Genomic DNA, 14,762 nt, shown 5'->3' with positions numbered 1-14,762 from the left:
ACACCCAGAGAGTTCTCCATAGTCTTTGATGCTGTAACACCTAGAGAGTTCTCCATAGTCTTTGATGCTGTAACACCCAGAGAGTTCTCCATAGTCTGATGCTATAACACCCAGAGAGTTCTCCATAGTCTTTGATGCTGTAACACCTAGAGGGTCTCCATAGTCTCTGATGCTGTAACACCTAGAGAGTTCTCCATAGTCTGATGCTGTAACACCTAGAGAGTTCTCCATAGTCTTTGATGCTGTAACACCTAGAGAGTTCTCCATAGTCTTTGATGCTGTAACACCTAGAGAGTTCTCCATAGTCTGATGCTATAACACCTAGAGAGTTCTCCATAGTCTCTGATGCTGTAACACCTAGAGGGTTCTCCATAGTCTTTGATGCTGTAACACCTAGAGAGTTCTCCATAGTCTTTGATGCTATTCCATCTGGAACTCTCATGTTATTTAGAGGTGTAGCCAGACGTCACCTTGTTGACCTTCCCTCCTTAATCCATTTGACTCTCCAATAGGGAAACTATGTTTCTCTCCTTGCTCCCTCAGAACAACAGATCTATACATGTTTTATTTCAAAGGGATATGTATTCATTCCTTACGTCACAAGTTACTGGAATACATTGGTCACTAATATCTGTTGGAAAAAAGTCTGGTTATTACCACACAAATACTTGCTTGTTAACAAGGTCAAAGAGGTCTCTTTCAGAATGATTCATAAGTATTAGGGGCGGCAGGGTAGCGTAGTGGTTGGAGCGTTGGACTAGTAACCCGGAAGGTTGCAAGGTTGCAAGTTCAAATCCCCGAGCTGACATGGTACAAATCTGTCATTCTACCCCTGAACAGGCAGTTAACCCATTGTTCCTAGGCCGTCATTGAAAATAAGAATTTGTTCTTAACTGACTTGCCAGGTTAAATAAAGGTTAAATAAAATAAAATAAATGACCCTGTGAATCATTGTAACTCTGTGTCGTTGTATCTGTCGACCTGCTTTGCTTTATCTTGGCCAGGTCACAATTGTAAATGAGAACTTGTTCTCAACTTGCCTACCTGGTTAAATAAAGGTGAAATAAATAAATAAAATAAAAATTACCTGAAGAAACTTAAAAAGACATTAACATTGATTGTACTTTTTGTGTTGACCATCCAGAAACAGTTTCACATTAATTTTGGCATTATCTACATGTTAAACAATTATGGAAAGATATTCACAGTTGTATCAATGTTAATATTCTTGATGACTTTTGTTTTTGTTATTGGGAGAATGTGCTGCTCGGTTTCCTTAACCATAATGAAGATAAAGAAATATAATTTTACCTGATAAATCTAATTGTGCTAATGGAAAAATTAATTTTCATAAATGTAAATACAAGACGATGCTGTACAAGACCACGAAGAAGGTTCACTGAACATTTCGAACACAGCATAAACAAGCGGCCACCCGAAACGGTCTTGAGTGACAACAAACCTGCCCAATAAGCTTATTCGCTTGAAATACACCCACTTCTGTTGACACGGCCACTTCTGTTGACACGCCCACATTGAGACACTCCACGTCAGCAGTTACCGCCCACTCCGGTGAGGGGGTCTCTACGAGTCAGAAAACACGGATGTGACGTTCCAGCTCACCAGATTTGGATTAAACCATTGGATTACAGTAAATAGTCGGACGGAGCGAAGAACAGGAGGGCTGTCAGATCGAATTGAAAACGGTACGGTTCCTTGCAGTTTTTACAAAAATAATTGAATATGTGAATGTAGACGTATACCCTGTAAAGTTATGCATGTTGTTTGAGGCAACATTTTGTTCGGGTGTTATTGGTGGCAAGACGTGTCTTTCTTTCTGTGTAGTCTTGTTGGTGCTGCTGACGCCTGGCATCAAACCGCAGGCGAGCTGTGAGGTATGGGAACAAAATAGACGAGATTTTATTTGAGCATTTTATTTGACATATTATTTAAGAAAATATAATGAATCGTTGACTTGCATTGTGTTACAACGTTGTTATTACGCATATACGCACTGGAGCTGTACTGTCCTGGCTTTGTCTTTACATCCCACTCTGTAGACGCCGGTCAGTCATCCTCAGAGAGAGGGGTGGCTGCTATGCTACTCAACGGCTTGTTATGTAACGAACTGGACATTACGATGCACGTTACTGGGAAAACATGACAATCTTGCAGATTTATACATGTATTCTGTGTCCTATTCGTTATAGGTACACATCCACTGTACATTTGTTTTACTATATGGTCATAGAACAGCAGTCTGAGTAGGCTATATATACTGTAGGTCCCAGAACAGCAGTCTGAGTAGGCTATATATACTGTAGGTCATAGAACAGCAGTCTGAGTAGGCTATATATACTGTAGGTCCCAGAACAGCAGTCTGAGTAGGCTATATATACTGTAGGTCATAGAACAGCAGTCTGAGTAGGCTATATATACTGTAGGTCCCAGAACAGCAGTCTGAGTAGGCTATATATACTGTAGGTCCCAGAACAGCAGTCTGAGTAGGCTATATATACTGTAGGTCACAGAACAGCAGTCTGAGTAGGCTATATATACTGTAGGTCCCAGAACAGCAGTCTGAGTAGGCTATATATACTGTAGGTCCCAGAACAGCAGTCTGAGTAGGCTATATATACTGTAGGTCCCAGAACAGCAGTCTGAGTAGCCTATATATACTGTAGGTCCCAGAACAGCAGTCTGAGTAGGCTATATATACTGTAGGTCCCAGAACAGCAGTCTGAGTAGGCTATATATACTGTAGGTCACAGAACAGCAGTCTGAGTAGGCTATATATACTGTAGGTCCCAGAACAGCAGTCTGAGTAGGCTATATATACTGTAGGTCATAGAACAGCAGTCTGAGTAGGCTATATATACTGTAGGTCCCAGAACAGCAGTCTGAGTAGGCTATATATACTGTAGGTCCCAGAACAGCAGTCTGAGTAGGCTATATATACTGTAGGTCACAGAACAGCAGTCTGAGTAGGCTATATATACTGTAGGTCCCAGAACAGCAGTCTGCGTAGGCTATATATACTGTAGGTCATAGAACAGCAGTCTGAGTAGGCTATATATACTGTAGGTCCCAGAACAGCAGTCTGAGTAGGCTATATATACTGTAGGTCCCAGAACAGCAGTCTGAGTAGGCTATATATACTGTAGGTCCTAGAACAGCAGTCTGAGTAGGCTATATATACTGTAGGTCACAGAACAGCAGTCTGAGTAGGCTATATATACTGTAGGTCCCAGAACAGCAGTCTGAGTAGGCTATATATACTGTAGGTCACAGAACAGCAGTCTGAGTAGGCTATATATACTGTAGGTCACAGAACAGCAGTCTTAGTAGGCTATATATACTGTAGGTCCCAGAACAGCAGTCTGAGTAGGCTATATATACTGTAGGTCACAGAACAGCAGTCTGAGTAGGCTATATATACTGTAGGTCACAGAACAGCAGTCTGAGTAGGCTATATATACTGTAGGTCACAGAACAGCAGTCTGAGTAGGCTATATATACTGTAGGTCACAGAACAGCAGTCTTAGTAGGCTATATATACTGTAGGTCCCAGAACAGCAGTCTGAGTAGGCTATATATACTGTAGGTCACAGAACAGCAGTCTGAGTAGGCTATATATACTGTAGGTCACAGAACAGCAGTCTGAGTAGGCTATATATACTGTAGGTCACAGAACAGCAGTCTGAGTAGGCTATATATACTGTAGGTCACAGAACAGCAGTCTGAGTAGGCTATATATACTGTAGGTCCCAGAACAGCAGTCTGAGTAGGCTATATATACTGTAGGTCCCAGAACAGCAGTCTGAGTAGGCTATATATACTGTAGGTCACAGAACAGCAGTCTGAGTAGGCTATATATACTGTAGGTCACAGAACAGCAGTCTGAGTAGGCTATATATACTGTAGGTCACAGAACAGCAGTCTGAGTAGGCTATATATACTGTAGGTCCCAGAACAGCAGTCTGAGTAGGCTATATATACTGTAGGTCACAGAACAGCAGTCTGAGTAGGCTATATATACTGTAGGTCCCAGAACAGCAGTCTGAGTAGGCTATATATACTGTAGGTCCCAGAACAGCAGTCTGAGTAGGCTATATATACTGTAGGTCCTAGAACAGCAGTCTGAGTAGGCTATATATACTGTAGGTCACAGAACAGCAGTCTGAGTAGGCTATATATACTGTAGGTCACAGAACAGCAGTCTGAGTAGGCTATATATACTGTAGGTCACAGAACAGCAGTCTTAGTAGGCTATATATACTGTAGGTCCCAGAACAGCAGTCTGAGTAGGCTATATATACTGTAGGTCACAGAACAGCAGTCTGAGTAGGCTATATATACTGTAGGTCACAGAACAGCAGTCTGAGTAGGCTATATATACTGTAGGTCACAGAACAGCAGTCTTAGTAGGCTATATATACTGTAGGTCCCAGAACAGCAGTCTGAGTAGGCTATATATACTGTAGGTCACAGAACAGCAGTCTGAGTAGGCTATATATACTGTAGGTCCCAGAACAGCAGTCTGAGTAGCCTATATATACTGTAGGTCCCAGAACAGCAGTCTGAGTAGGCTATATATACTGTAGGTCACAGAACAGCAGTCTGAGTAGGCTATATATACTGTAGGTCACAGAACAGCAGTCTGAGTAGGCTATATATACTGTAGGTCACAGAACAGCAGTCTGAGTAGGCTATATATACTGTAGGTCACAGAACAGCAGTCTGAGTAGGCTATATATACTGTAGGTCACAGAACAGCAGTCTGAGTAGGCTATATATACTGTAGGTCCCAGAACAGCAGTCTGAGTAGGCTATATATACTGTAGGTCCCAGAACAGCAGTCTGAGTAGGCTATATATACTGTAGGTCCCAGAACAGCAGTCTGAGTAGGCTATATATACTGTAGGTCCCAGAACAGCAGTCTGAGTAGGCTATATATACTGTAGGTCCCAGAACAGCAGTCTGAGTAGGCTATATATACTGTAGGTCATAGAACAGCAGTCTGAGTAGGCTATATATACTGTAGGTCCCAGAACAGCAGTCTGAGTAGGCTATATATACTGTAGGTCCCAGAACAGCAGTCTGAGTAGGCTATATATACTGTAGGTCCCAGAACAGCAGTCTGCGTAGGCTATATATACTGTAGGTCATAGAACAGCAGTCTGAGTAGGCTATATATACTGTAGGTCCCAGAACAGCAGTCTGAGTAGGCTATATATACTGTAGGTCCCAGAACAGCAGTCTGAGTAGGCTATATATACAGTCCTAGAACAGCAGTCTGAGTAGGCTATATATACTGTAGGTCACAGAACAGCAGTCTGAGTAGGCTATATATACTGTAGGTCCCAGAACAGCAGTCTGAGTAGGCTATATATACTGTAGGTCACAGAACAGCAGTCTGAGTAGGCTATATATACTGTAGGTCACAGAACAGCAGTCTTAGTAGGCTATATATACTGTAGGTCCCAGAACAGCAGTCTGAGTAGGCTATATATACTGTAGGTCACAGAACAGCAGTCTGAGTAGGCTATATATACTGTAGGTCACAGAACAGCAGTCTGAGTAGGCTATATATACTGTAGGTCACAGAACAGCAGTCTGAGTAGGCTATATATACTGTAGGTCACAGAACAGCAGTCTTAGTAGGTCTTAGTAGGCTATATATACTGTAGGTCCCAGAACAGCAGTCTGAGTAGGCTATATATACTGTAGGTCACAGAACAGCAGTCTGAGTAGGCTATATATAGTCTAGGTAGGTCACAGAACAGCAGTCTGAGTAGGCTATATATACTGTAGGTCACAGAACAGCAGTCTGAGTAGGCTATATATACTGTAGGTCACAGAACAGCAGTCTGAGTAGGCTATATATACTGTAGGTCCCAGAACAGCAGTCTGAGTAGGCTATATATACTGTAGGTCCCAGAACAGCAGTCTGAGTAGGCTATATATACTGTAGGTCACAGAACAGCAGTCTGAGTAGGCTATATATACTGTAGGTCACAGAACAGCAGTCTGAGTAGGCTATATATACTGTAGGTCACAGAACAGCAGTCTGAGTAGGCTATATATACTGTAGGTCCCAGAACAGCAGTCTGAGTAGGCTATATATACTGTAGGTCCCAGAACAGCAGTCTGAGTAGGCTATATATACTGTAGGTCCTGAGTAGGCAGAACAGAACAGCAGTCTGAGTAGGCTATATATACTGTAGGTCACAGAACAGCAGTCTGAGTAGGCTATATATACTGAGTAGGTACTGTAGGTCCCAGAACAGCAGTCTGAGTAGGCTATATATACTGTAGGTCACAGAACAGCAGTCTGAGTAGGCTATATATACTGTAGGTCACAGAACAGCAGTCTGAGTAGGCTATATATACTGTAGGTCACAGAACAGTCAGTCTGTAGGTCCCAGAACAGCAGTCTGAGTAGGCTATATATACTGTAGGTCCCAGAACAGCAGTCTGAGTAGGCTATATATACTGTAGGTCACAGAACAGCAGTCTGAGTAGGCTATATATACTGTAGGTCCCAGAACAGCAGTCTGAGTAGGCTATACTGTAGGTCACAGAACAGCAGTCTGAGTAGGCTATATATCAGGTCCAGAACAGCAGTCTGAGTAGGCTATATATACTGTAGGTCACAGAACAGCAGTCTGAGTAGGCTATATATACTGTAGGTCCCAGAACAGCAGTCTGAGTAGGCTATATATACTGTAGGTCCCAGAACAGCAGTCTGAGTAGGCTATATATACTGTAGGTCCCAGAACAGCAGTCTGAGTAGGCTATATATACTGTAGGTCACAGAACAGCAGTCTGAGTAGGCTATATATACTGTAGGTCCCAGAACAGCAGTCTGTAGGTCACAGAACAGCAGTCTGAGTAGGCTATATATACTGTAGGTCCCAGAACAGCAGTCTGAGTAGGCTATATATACTGTAGGTCCCAGAACAGCAGTCTGAGTAGGCTATATATCTGTAGGTCCCAGAACAGCAGCTATATATCTGAGGTCCCAGAACAGCAGTCTGAGTAGGCTATATATACTGTAGGTCACAGAACAGCAGTCTGAGTAGGCTATATATACTGTAGGTCACAGAACAGCAGTCTGAGTAGGCTATATATACTGTAGGTCCCAGAAACAGTCAGGTCTGTAGGTCCCAGAACAGCAGTCTGAGTAGGCTATATACTGTAGGTCCCAGAACAGCAGTCTGAGTAGGCTATATATACTGTAGGTCACAGAACAGCAGTCTGAGTAGGCTATATATACTGTAGGTCACAGAACAGCAGTCTGAGTAGGCTATATATACTGTAGGTCACAGAACAGCAGTCTGAGGTAGGCTATATATACTGTAGGTCACAGAACAGCAGTCTGAGTAGGCTATATATACTGTAGGTCACAGAACAGCAGTCTGAGTAGGCTATATATACTGTAGGTCACAGAACAGCAGTCTGAGTAGGCTATATATACTGTAGGTCACAGAACAGCAGTCTGAGTAGGCTATATATACTGTAGGTCACAGAACAGCAGTCTGAGTAGGCTATATATACTGTAGGTCCCAGAACAGCAGTCTGAGTAGGCTATATATACTGTAGGTCCCAGAACAGCAGTCTGAGTAGGCTATATATACTGTAGGTCACAGAACAGCAGTCTGAGTAGGCTATATATACTGTAGATCACAGAACAGTAGTCTAAGTATAGAAAGTATGAATATGGACACATTCATATTATATATTATGTAATAAATAATTTTGTTTTGAAATGTAGCCTAATAGATAATAATTAGAGGATAACAATGTGAGAAGTCAACGGTGAACAGCAGAGCTGTACTGTATGTATGAATGGATGGGTTTTATGACAAGTTCTATTGATGCTTTATGGGCAGAACTTTGCAGAACTTCGATAGGGAACATATTGTTGTAGAAATAATTAGTTTTCTTTTAATCAGAACTCTGTTCTGCTTTATTTCAGTTGTACAATTATTGTTGTATTTTACCTCCAGTTCATATACAGTATTCTCTCTCATGTACTTTTATGTGCTGTACATGTCTGAGGAAGAATCCTGTAGTTTTATGAGAAGGCAGACAACCTGTCTTGGCTCAAGGAGAGGAACTATGGGCATTACAGTTCCGATGCCTGAGTGCAGGATGCCTGAGTGCTGAATGCCTGAGTGCTGAATGCCTGAGTGCAGGATGCCTGAGTGCTGAATGCCTGAGTGCAGGATGCCTGGGTGCAGGATGCCTGGGTGCAGGATGCCTGAGTGCTGAATGCCTGAGTGCAGGATGCCTGGGTGCAGGATGCCTGAGTGCAGGATGCCTGAGTGCTGAATGCCTGAGTGCTGAATGCTTGGGTGTAGGATGCCTGGGTGCAGGATGCCTGGGTGCAGGATGCCTGGGTGCAGGATGCCTGAGTGCTGAATGCTTGGGTGTAGGATGCCTGGGTGCAGGATGCTTGGGTGCAGGATGCCTGGGTGCAGGATGCCTGGGTGCAGGATGCCTGGGTGCAGGATGCCTGGGTGCAGGATGCCTGGGTGCAGGATGCCTGGGTGCTGTCTTGCTGTTGTTGTGAGGGTAGCGTTGTATTTCCTAATTCTGCTGAGTGAGAATGTGGAGTGAATGTCTTCATGTGACAGAGATCTGTCTGGTTTCAGTTTGGTGAACACTGAGCCCAGGGTGCAGTTACAGGTCACAGAACAATCAGCCTAATGTGGGATGGAAGACACACACGCTCATTCACTGACACACACTGACACTGTGGTGAAGACAGAACCTATCAGGGGGGATGGGGGTATTGTCTGTGTTTACCTATGGCAGGAGGATACTCATCACTGGTGAAGACTGAACCTATCAGGGGGGTATTGTCTGTGTTTACCTATGGCAGGAGGATACTCATCACTGGTGAAGACTGAACCTATCAGGGGGGTATTGTCTGTGTTTACCTATGGCAGGAGGATACTCATCACTGGTGAAGACTGAACCTATCAGGGGGGTATTGTCTGTGTTTACCTATGGGGGTATTGTCTGTGTTTACCTATGGCAGGAGGATACTCATACTGGTGAAGACTGAACCTATCAGGGGGTATTGTCTGTGTTTACCTATGGCAGGAGGATACTCATCACTGGTGAAGACTGAACCTATCAGGGGGGGGTATTGTCTGTGTTTACCTATGGCAGGAGGATACTCATCACTGGTGAAGACTGAACCTATCAGGGGGTATTGTCTGTGGGGGGTATTGTCTGTGTTTACCTATGGCAGGAGGATACTCAATCACTGGTGAAGACTGAACCTATCAGGGGGGTATTGTCTGTGTTTACCTATGGCAGGAGGATACTCATCACTGGTGAAGACTGAACCTATCAGGGGGGTATTGTCTGTGTTTACCTATGGCAGGAGGATACTCATCACTGGTGAAGACTGAACCTATCAGGGGGGTATTGTCTGTGTTTACCTATGGCAGGAGGATACTCATCACTGGTGAAGACTGTCTGTGTTTAACCAGGAGGATACTCATCACTGGGAAGACTGAACCTATCAGGGGGGTATTGTCTGTGTTTACCTATGGCAGGAGGATACTCATCACTGGTGAAGACTGAACCTATCAGGGGGTATTGTCTGTGTTTACCTATGGCAGGAGGATACTCATCACTGGTGAAGACTGAACCTATCAGGGGGGTATTGTCTGTGTTTACCTATGGCAGGAGGATACTCATCACTGGTGAAGACTGAACCTATCAGGGGGGTATTGTCTGTGTTTACCTATGGCAGGAGGATACTCATCACTGGTGAAGACTGAACCTATCAGGGGGGTATTGTCTGTGTTTACCTATGGCAGGAGGATACTCATCACTGGTGAAGACTGAACCTATCAGGGGGGTATTGTCTGTGTTTACCTATGGCAGGAGGATACTCATCACTGGTGAAGACTGAACCTATCAGGGGGGTATTGTCTGTGTTTACCTATGGCAGGAGGATACTCATCACTGGTGAAGACTGAACCTATCAGGGGGGTATTGTCTGTGTTTACCTATGGCAGGAGGATACTCATCACTGGTGAAGACTGAACCTATCAGGGGGGTATTGTCTGTGTTTACCTATGGCAGGAGGATACTCATCACTGGTGAAGACTGAACCTATCAGGGGGGTATTGTCTGTGTTTACCTATGGCAGGAGGATACTCATCACTGGTGAAGACTGAACCTATCAGGGGGGGGTATTGTCTGTGTTTACCTATGGCAGGAGGATACTCATCACTGGTGAAGACTGAACCTATCAGGGGGTATTGTCTGTGTTTACCTATGGCAGGAGGATACTCATCACTGGTGAAGACTGAACCTATCAGGGGGGTATTGTCTGTGTTTACCTATGGCAGGAGGATACTCATCACTGGTGAAGACTGAACCTATCAGGGGGGTATTGTCTGTGTTTACCTATGGCAGGAGGATACTCATCACTGGTGAAGACTGAACCTATCAGGGGGGTATTGTCTGTGTTTACCTATGGCAGGAGGATACTCATCACTGGTGAAGACTGAACCTATCAGGGGGGTATTGTCTGTGTTTACCTATGGCAGGAGGATACTCATCACTGGTGAAGACTGAACCTATCAGGGGGGTATTGTCTGTGTTTACCTATGGCAGGAGGATACTCATCACTGGTGAAGACTGAACCTATCAGGGGGGTATTGTCTGTGTTTACCTATGGCAGGAGGATACTCATCACTGGTGAAGACTGAACCTATCAGGGGGGTATTGTCTGTGTTTACCTATGGCAGGAGGATACTCATCACTGGTGAAGACTGAACCTATCAGGGGGGTATTGTCTGTGTTTACCTATGGCAGGAGGATACTCATCACTGGTGAAGACTGAACCTATCAGGGGGGTATTGTCTGTGTTTACCTATGGCAGGAGGATACTCATCACTGGTGAAGACTGAACCTATCAGGGGGGTATTGTCTGTGTTTACCTATGGCAGGAGGATACTCATCACTGGTGAAGACTGAACCTATCAGGGGGGTATTGTCTGTGTTTACCTATGGCAGGAGGATACTCATCACTGGTGAAGACTGAACCTATCAGGGGGGTATTGTCTGTGTTTACCTATGGCAGGAGGATACTCATCACTGGTGAAGACTGAACCTATCAGGGGGGTATTGTCTGTGTTTACCTATGGCAGGAGGATACTCATCACTGGTGAAGACTGAACCTATCAGGGGGGGTATTGTCTGTGTTTACCTATGGCAGGAGGATACTCATCACTGGTGAAGACTGAACCTATCAGGGGGGTATTGTCTGTGTTTACCTATGGCAGGAGGATACTCATCACTGGTGAAGACTGAACCTATCAGGGGGGTATTGTCTGTGTTTACCTATGGCAGGAGGATACTCATCACTGGTGAAGACTGAACCTATCAGGGGGGTATTGTCTGTGTTTACCTATGGCAGGAGGATACTCATCACTGGTGAAGACTGAACCTATCAGGGGGTATTGTCTGTGTTTACCTATGGCAGGAGGATACTCATCACTGGTGAAGACTGAACCTATCAGGGGGTATTGTCTGTGTTTACCTATGGCAGGAGGATACTCATCACTGGTGAAGACTGAACCTATCAGGGGGGTATTGTCTGTGTTTACCTATGGCAGGAGGATACTCATCACTGGTGAAGACTGAACCTATCAGGGGGGTATTGTCTGTGTTTACCTATGGCAGGAGGATACTCATCACTGGTGAAGACTGAACCTATCAGGGGGGTATTGTCTGTGTTTACCTATGGCAGGAGGATACTCATCACTGGTGAAGACTGAACCTATCAGGGGGGTATTGTCTGTGTTTACCTATGGCAGGAGGATACTCATCACTGGTGAAGACTGAACCTATCAGGGGGTATTGTCTGTGTTTACCTATGGCAGGAGGATACTCATCACTGGTGAAGACTGAACCTATCAGGGGGGGTATTGTCTGTGTTTACCTATGGCAGGAGGATACTCATCACTGGTGAAGACTGAACCTATCAGGGGGGTATTGTCTGTGTTTACCTATGGCAGGAGGATACTCATCACTGGTGAAGACTGAACCTATCAGGGGGGTATTGTCTGTGTTTACCTATGGCAGGAGGATACTCATCACTGGTGAAGACTGAACCTATCAGGGGGGTATTGTCTGTGTTTACCTATGGCAGGAGGATACTCATCACTGGTGAAGACTGAACCTATCAGGGGGGTATTGTCTGTGTTTACCTATGGCAGGAGGATACTCATCACTGGTGAAGACTGAACCTATCAGGGGGGTATTGTCTGTGTTTACCTATGGCAGGAGGATACTCATCACTGGTGAAGACTGAACCTATCAGGGGGGTTTGTCTGTGTTTACCTATGGCAGGAGGATACTCATCACTGGTGAAGACTGAACCTATCAGGGGGGTATTGTCTGTGTTTACCTATGGCAGGAGGATACTCATCACTGGTGAAGACTGAACCTATCAGGGGGGTATTGTCTGTGTTTACCTATGGCAGGAGGATACTCATCACTGGTGAAGACTGAACCTATCAGGGGGGTATTGTCTGTGTTTACCTATGGCAGGAGGATACTCATCACTGGTGAAGACTGAACCTATCAGGGGGGTATTGTCTGTGTTTACCTATGGCAGGAGGATACTCATCACTGGTGAAGACTGAACCTATCAGGGGGGTTTATTGTCTGTGTTTACCTATGGCAGGAGGATACTCATCACTGGTGAAGACTGAACCTATCAGGGGGGTATTGTCTGTGTTTACCTATGGCAGGAGGATACTCATCACTGGTGAAGACTGAACCTATCACTGGTGGGGGTATTGTCTGTGTTTACCTATGGCAGGAGGATACTCATCACTGGTGAAGACTGAACCTATCAGGGGGGTATTGTCTGTGTTTACCTATGGCAGGAGGATACTCATCACTGGTGAAGACTGAACCTATCAGGGGGGTATTGTCTGTGTTTACCTATGGCAGGAGGATACTCATCACTGGTGAAGACTGAACCTATCAGGGGGGTATTGTCTGTGTTTACCTATGGCAGGAGGATACTCATCACTGGTGAAGACTGAACCTATCAGGGGGGTATTGTCTGTGTTTACCTATGGCAGGAGGATACTCATCACTGGTGAAGACTGAACCTATCAGGGGGGTATTGTCTGTGTTTACCTATGGCAGGAGGATACTCATCACTGGTGAAGACTGAACCTATCAGGGGGGTATTGTCTGTGTTTACCTATGGCAGGAGGATACTCATCACTGGTGAAGACTGAACCTATCAGGGGGGTATTGTCTGTGTTTACCTATGGCAGGAGGATACTCATCACTGGTGAAGACTGAACCTATCAGGGGGGTATTGTCTGTGTTTACCTATGGCAGGAGGATACTCATCACTGGTGAAGACTGAACCTATCAGGGGGGTATTGTCTGTGTTTACCTATGGCAGGAGGATACTCATCACTGGTGAAGACTGAACCTATCAGGGGGGTATTGTCTGTGTTTACCTATGGCAGGAGGATACTCATCACTGGTGAAGACTGAACCTATCAGGGGGGTATTGTCTGTGTTTACCTATGGCAGGAGGATACTCATCACTGGTGAAGACTGAACCTATCAGGGGGGTATTGTCTGTGTTTACCTATGGCAGGAGGATACTCATCACTGGTGAAGACTGAACCTATCAGGGGGTATTGTCTGTGTTTACCTATGGCAGGAGGATACTCATCACTGGTGAAGACTGAACCTATCAGGGGGGTATTGTCTGTGTTTACCTATGGCAGGAGGATACTCATCACTGGTGAAGACTGAACCTATCAGGGGGGTATTGTCTGTGTTTACCTATGGCAGGAGGATACTCATCACTGGTGAAGACTGAACCTATCAGGGGGGTATTGTCTGTGTTTACCTATGGCAGGAGGATACTCATCACTGGTGAAGACTGAACCTATCAGGGGGGTATTGTCTGTGTTTACCTATGGCAGGAGGATACTCATCACTGGTGAAGACTGAACCTATCAGGGGGGTATTGTCTGTGTTTACCTATGGCAGGAGGATACTCATCACTGGTGAAGACTGAACCTATCAGGGGGGTATTGTCTGTGTTTACCTATGGCAGGAGGATACTCATCACTGGTGAAGACTGAACCTATCAGGGGGGTATTGTCTGTGTTTACCTATGGCAGGAGGATACTCATCACTGGTGAAGACTGAACCTATCAGGGGGGTATTGTCTGTGTTTACCTATGGCAGGAGGATACTCATCACTGGTGAAGACTGAACCTATCAGGGGGGTATTGTCTGTGTTTACCTATGGCAGGAGGATACTCATCACTGGTGAAGACTGAACCTATCAGGGGGGGTATTGTCTGTGTTTACCTATGGCAGGAGGATACTCATACTGGTGAAGACTGAACCTATCAGGGGGGTATTGTCTGTGTTTACCTATGGCAGGAGGATACTCATCACTGGTGAAGACTGAACCTATCAGGGGGGTATTGTCTGTGTTTACCTATGGCAGGAGGATACTCATCACTGGTGAAGACTGAACCTATCAGGGGGTATTGTCTGTGTTTACCTATGGCAGGAGGATACTCATCACTGGTGAAGACTGAACCTATCAGGGGGGTATTGTCTGTGTTTACCTATGGCAGGAGGATACTCATCACTGGTGAAGACTGAACCTATCAGGGGGTATTGTCTGTGTTTACCTATGGCAGGAGGATACTCATCACTGGTGAAGACTG

The 14,762-nt window shown here is 45.0% G+C and overlaps 1 protein-coding gene across 2 annotated transcripts in view; it reads left to right on the top strand.

The window, feature by feature from the left end:
* The first annotated feature begins 1,596 nt into the window (after nt 1–1,596).
* The window catches only part of si:ch211-45c16.2 (mitogen-activated protein kinase kinase kinase 13), a 179,873-nt gene continuing 166,707 nt past the window's right edge, over nt 1,597–14,762 (top strand). The window contains exons 1-2 of one of the 2 annotated variants that reach the window (XM_052523301.1): nt 1,650–1,706; nt 1,846–1,895. The gene's annotated coding sequence lies outside the window, so the exon portion shown is untranslated. Of the gene's footprint in view, nt 1,707–1,845; nt 1,896–14,762 lie in introns of both variants that reach the window. The other variant, XM_052523302.1, reaches the window with a different exon arrangement.

This window comes from Oncorhynchus keta, chromosome 7, assembly GCF_023373465.1.
Source record: "Oncorhynchus keta strain PuntledgeMale-10-30-2019 chromosome 7, Oket_V2, whole genome shotgun sequence".
Lineage (NCBI taxonomy): Eukaryota > Metazoa > Chordata > Actinopteri > Salmoniformes > Salmonidae > Oncorhynchus > Oncorhynchus keta.
This window is presented reverse-complemented; position numbering and strand designations above follow the sequence as displayed.